The following is a 6,640-nucleotide window of genomic DNA, read 5'->3' on the forward strand; positions in this document are numbered from 1 at the left end:
CAAATGGTGGAAGAAGTTTCTTGGGAAGCTGAAGAGGACATGAAGTCTAAGTATCCATTTTTGTTTTCCATATTGGATGGAAGTGTTTGAGGTATGGGTTTCCTTTTATTTTATCGCTTTCAAAATTTGTGCATGGTTTTATGGTTGCATTGTAGCTTGTAGTTGTTATAATGGGTTCCTTAACTCTTCATTCGAGGATGAATGATCCTGGGGATGGGGGAAGGCTTAATATAATGCCCCAATTTATAGACTCTAAAATTTTCCTTGTGATTTGAGCTCAATGTCCATGGTATGGCTCAAGTGACAAGTTGTAAAGACTTCTCACGAGTCGTATAGTAACTATCATGGCCTAACTAGTAAGATGGTCCATTATTTTAGTTGTGGTTATGGCTACGAACCTAACAGTCATAAGGTGAGGTCACGAGTCGTAGGATGTGACTCGCGACCAAACCAGTAAGGTGGCCTTAAGTCATTGCCCAGGTTGCGAGTCTTGGTGAAGACTCATGACCAATGACCACGAGTCGTCACCTGACCTATAGCGATTGGGAGAAATATTTCTTAAATTATTTTATTAAGGGCATTGTGGTCATTTCCTTCCATCCCATTAATTTCCATGACTTAAAAACCTTCACTTAGCCCTATTTTCACCAATTGACATAACATAAGCTACTCTCTTCTCTCTTAAATCCCCCAATCAAGAGCAAGGCTAGGGTTTTTAAAGATTGAGCATCTAGGGTGCAATTGGTGATTTCTTTTTCAAATTTTGTGGTGTCTTCAAGAATGTATCTCTTCCCTAAGTTGAGTTTTCACAAAGGCATATATTTAATCATTGTTTATATGATTTTAAATTACGGGTTTGGAATGATGGTTGAGGGTTTTGTATGTTCACTACTTGGTTGGTTTTCCCATGGTTTTAGAATTATTCTTTATGTTTTAACTCATCATTTTTTAACTTATTGGATACATAGACATGGTGAATGAGATGAGGGCCATGAATTCCCTTAAAAATTTTGGTTTTTTGTTTGGAGTTGGTGTTAACCTCAACACACTTGTATAATTGATTTTAAAATATGGACAATTACATGTTTTTGCTTACTTTACTAAAGTATTGCATTGAATTAATAGCTAAATAGGAAAAAATCATTTTGAAAGTCCTTAGTGGCCACTGAATGGTTAAATTGAAACTTTGGAGTCTTATTGATAATTGGTTTGGTTTGGCATAATGGAATTATCTTGTAAGCATAGTAAATTTGTATGATGATACCATATGGTAAATGACTAAATGGATGACTCCTAGGTTAAATGGATTGATTATGAGCAACTGTTTTAATTGTTCTTAAAGAGGGTTGCGTAACTCACCGTGGAAGGTAGAGGTCTGGGGGGACCAATACTGCAAACCACATTTGCCAGTGTGTGAGCTTTGGTAGCCATGTACATAGTTCACACTTTATGCATATACATTTTAAAATAGTTAAAGCCTCAGTGGCTTTGGCGCTTCCTCAGATTTTTGTGGTTCGTGCAGCTAACATGTGTTGGGACCCTTTCAGCAAGGGAAGCTTTAACCATATAGCCCATGGGTGACCTTAGGATGGTTAGAGCTACACATTCTAGGTTAATGGTTTTAAATATCATGTTAAACCTTGTTCCCTATAACGATATATATATATATATATATATGTATGTATGCATATATGTGAACATGTACATTGAGTTACATTATATTAGCATTATATTATTCCCTATCCTGAGTTACATGCTAGCGCTTACCCTATTAACCATCTTAGGATTCTACATTGTACATAATATAGGTCCCGAAGACACCTCTTTTACTCCTATGCAGCATTAGATGGATCCTAGTTCGATGATTGGTCTGTGTTGAAGTGGTGATCCTCCATCTTTTGAAAGGTCAGACATTTCATTGCTTCCTACATAAGTATCAAAATCCTATCATCTTTTTTTCGTATTTTGGATTCCTTTTGGCCATGGTCCGAGGCAAGTTCCGACCAAGTATGATATTCTATTTTGTTAGAGGCTTTGTGGGAAGATTGTGCATTGGTTATTATTTTGAACTCTTAGTTTCATTTGAGTTATATTAATAGTCTTATCCTTATACTTTGATTGCTTCTGCTATTATATCTTATTGTGTTCTGGTTGGTTAGGCAAAGAAGGTGATCTCCGGATCTCGGTGGGCTTAAGATACCCATCACGACTAGGCCCGAGGTTGGGTTGTGATACATCAATAGGTCCATAATCGAGGGAAATTAGTAACGGTGTTCTAGTCTACATTCCCACTAGTGAGCACTATAATTGTAATTAGTAAATACAAGGTGCACCAGGTCTAGTGAACCCACCTTTAGCAATGGATTTCAAATTAAGGTTTGCTCTTATTTATAATTTCTTTGTAAATAGTAGATACTCATTTGAAAGAATTTTTAGATACTATATAGAATTTAAGTTCATATTAAATCATATTACACATAAACTTAAAAAAAACACATGCCAAGATACTTATGTTTCAAGTAAATGAAATAACCTTCGCAATAACAATATCATATCTCAAATTACTATTTCAATATCATATAAAGTAAATGACTTTCCCTTTGTGCAATTACAAAACATTCAGTAACTCTTGTTTCATCTAAATCACATGTGAATATGCAAGTTAAAAAACGCAAATAATGGTAGGTTACTACTCATAGTACATTTATCGGAATACCAAATTTATCACCTCATACAATTGGTATAGATTCCTTCTATCAAATCTATAACAACATCAAATCAATCTTGTGTTAAATATTTCATTTAGACTAAAACATTACTACTTTATACTAATCAACTCTAAAATTTCATAATTGGTTCTTGATTTGCCAACCTATACTAAACTTTTTCTTTAGCCCATGAAAACACACTTGATTGATTTTTCTCAATATCTTAAATCATAATAATCTTGTTGTCACTATACTATTCTTTGGTTAAGCTAGAAGTATAAAATTTACAATCTGGCCATTTAATAAACTCTCTCAATTTATGAGAGTTAACAAATTTTCTACCCCTCTTTACTTCTTGATTCTTAAATTCTAAATCCCAAATCTATAGCCATGGAATATAAGTTAAATATAATAAATTTACCTTTCTCTTCTACTTCTTATCACTTCTCTTATAACTAATTAAGACCCTTTCGTTTCTTTTGTTATTCATCACTGATACCATAGCCTTAACAAATAGATTTTTGTTGTTCTCTCTTATGTGAGTAATTGGCAGAATCCAAGTCATAAAAGAATCCTATGTAATGGGTTATGTCTCATTCATTATTTTATTTTTTAATTTAAATGGGCTTAGCCCATCGTTCCTTCTCTTTAAATTTTCAGTTAGGTTTTGGTCCTTTTTTCTTTTTTCCTTTTTTTTTTACAACTACAAATACTCATTATTAAATGATATAGGGTATTACATTCTCTCCACCTTAATAAATTTGGTCCTCGAATTTAAAACTAGTGCCTACCTGCAAACTAAAACAAATGAGGATACTTGACTCGCATATCATTTTCCAACTCCCATGTAACTTCTTAAGTGGTATGGTTCTTCCATCTTACTTTCACAGACACAGACACTTTTGACCATAAAGTTCTTACTAGTCTATCAATAATTGCCACTGGTTCTCCACATCAAGTTGTAAGGCCTGTTTTTCGAGCACGCGAGAATAATCTGACATAAACTTCCTTTGCATTGAGACATGGAACACTGAATGGATGATGGACATCTCAGGAGGTACTGATAAATAATATGCCACACCTCTGACTCTATTAGGTATCTCATTTGTTCCTATATATCTTTGGCTCAATTTGCCTATTTTCCAAATAGCATAACAACTTTCATTGGCGAGACTCATAGGAGCGCCTTGTCCCCAACTAAGAATTCTAGATCTCTTCTCTGGCTATCCTTATAAGACATCTGTCTACTTTGAGCTGTGAGAAACCTTTTGTCTAATCAATTTGACCTTTTCCATAGCTTTCTATACCAATTCTGATCCTAAAACCTTACTATCTCCAACTTTGAACCACTTGATAGGAGAACGACATTGCCTACCATTCAAGGCTTCATATGGAGTCATCTTAATCCTTGATGAAAACTATAATTGTACAAGAATTCAGCTGGGTAAATATGTATCCAAACTACCTCCAAAATTAAAAATGAAAGATCTCAGCATATCCTTTAAGATTTGTGTATTATACTCAAACTTTTCATCCATCTGCGGATGAAATGCAGTACTAACATTTACTCGAGTACCCAATTCTTCTTGGAAATATCTCCAAAAGTATGAAGTAAATTATGATCCTCTATCAGAAATTATGGATAACAGAACTCCATGAAGTCAAAATTTCATCCATAAATAACTAAGCATTTTTCACTCCAATATATGTAGTCTTTACTGGCAAGAAGTGTGCCGATTTAGTATGTCGGTCTATAATTACCCATACAGAGTCATAACCTCTAATGGTTTGTGGTAGCCTAATTACAAAATCCGTGGTAATTATTTCCCATTTCTAGTATGGAATCTTGATATCTTGTAGTAATCCTGTTGGTTATTAATGCTCTACTTTAACCTGCTAACACGTAAAACAAATAGAAACAAAGTTAGCAACATCTTTCTTCATACCTTCCCACCAATACAATTGCTTCAAGTCATGATACACCATAATAGAGTCATAGTGTATGGTATATCTAGAGTTATGAGCTTCCTCAAGAATGGCTCATCTTAATCCATCTACATCTAGTACCCATAATATGTTACTGAATAGTATAATACAATAACATTTAACACTCATCATCTTATTTTGACCCACTAGGACCTAATCTTGAGATTTACACTACTGCACATAGTTAGATTGAGTGACCTTTATGCGCTCGACCAAAGAAGATTTATCTTGAACACAAGCCAACAATACCCCTGACTTTCTAACACCAAATCTGACACCTTGTTTTTAAGTTTTTACATTTTCTCACCAATTTCTATTTCCAAGAGCTATATGCCCCAAATTGCCCATAGATTTCCTGCACAATGTATTAGCCCCAACATTGGCTTTTCCAGGATAACACTCAATAATATAATCATTATCCTTAATTTTTTCACTATCGAACATTTAGATCTCTCTACTAGAAAATGTATTTCAAACTCTCATGATCGGATAATTCTCACTAGTTTCACCATATAAGTAATGCCTCCAAATCTTAATAGGAAATACCACAATGGCCATCTCTAAATCATTTGTAGGATAATTCATCTCGTGTTTCTTCAATGGTCTTAAAGCATAATCAATTACATGATCATACTTCATGAGAACACATCCTAATCCAATCCTCGAAGCATAAATAAATTAACTTGAATCCTTCAAAACCTAATGGTATGGCTAAGACTGTTGAGGTGGTCAAACATGTTTTGAGTTTTTGAAAGATTGACTGTATTATTCCGTCCATTGGAACTTCATATTTTTTTGGGTCAATTTGGTCAAGGGAACTGCTATTTAGAAAACTACTGCAAAAACACATACAATAGTTTGCCAAACCCACGAAGTAGAAAATCTCTATAGGCGAAGTAGGTTTAGGCCATTTTTGCACTACTTCTGTCTTTTTATCATCCACCGTGATTCCATCTTTGGAGACAGCATACCCTAAAAATAATATTGAGTCTAGCCAAAATTTGAAATTTGAGAGCTTAGCATAGAGCTTATGTTTCCTTAATGTCTGTAATAGAGTCATCAGATGATTCTCATGTTCTTCCTGGATATACGATTATATTAGAATATCATCAATAAATACTATCACAACTTTGTCCAGAAATAGCTTGAACACCCTATTCATCAAGTCTGTTAATGCAGTTGGAGTATCGGTTAATTTGAAAGGTTTTATACGAGTTCTAAATATTGCCTTAGATATGTATTCCTCCTTGATTCTAAGCTGATGATAACCAGACTGAAGATCAATCTTTAAAAAATGTATAGGCTCTTGTAACTGATCAAATAGGTTCTCCGTATGAGTCAACAAATACTTATTAAATATTTTACCTTACTAAGCTTCTTGTAGTCAATACACATTCTTAGACACCCATCTTTCTTCTTTATAAATAAAACTGGTGCACCCCATGTTGATACACACGGTCTGATGGAACTCTTATCTAGAAAGTCTTGAAATTATTATTTGTACTCCTTCAACTCTATTGGTACCAAATGATATGGGGGTATAGATATTAGCATAGAGTTAGGTGCCAAATTAATACCAATGTCTATCTTTCACACTAGAGATAGTCTTAGTAACTTCTTACGAAATACATCAAAAAAATTCCTTCATAATAGGTATCTCCTCCAAACTAAGTATTCCCTTTCTAACATATTTTCTATCCATAAAGTGATGGTTTGAGGGACGGTCAGTCCCTAGGGTGACGGTTCGTCGCCCAAACCGTCCAGCACCTCCATTTAGTAATTTAAAGGCATTTTAAAGGGATTTTTAGGCCTTTTTCCACCCTTTTTAACACCTAATTACATCAAATCAAAGCACATAACTCCATATTCATCCATAGAATCAAAATTAGGGTTCTTGTCAAGATCATCTCCCAAGAGCCAGATTCAAGCTCTTCTTAAAAAAAACT

This window comes from Capsicum annuum, unplaced genomic scaffold, assembly GCF_002878395.1.
Source record: "Capsicum annuum cultivar UCD-10X-F1 unplaced genomic scaffold, UCD10Xv1.1 ctg2798, whole genome shotgun sequence".
Classification (NCBI taxonomy): domain Eukaryota; kingdom Viridiplantae; phylum Streptophyta; class Magnoliopsida; order Solanales; family Solanaceae; genus Capsicum; species Capsicum annuum.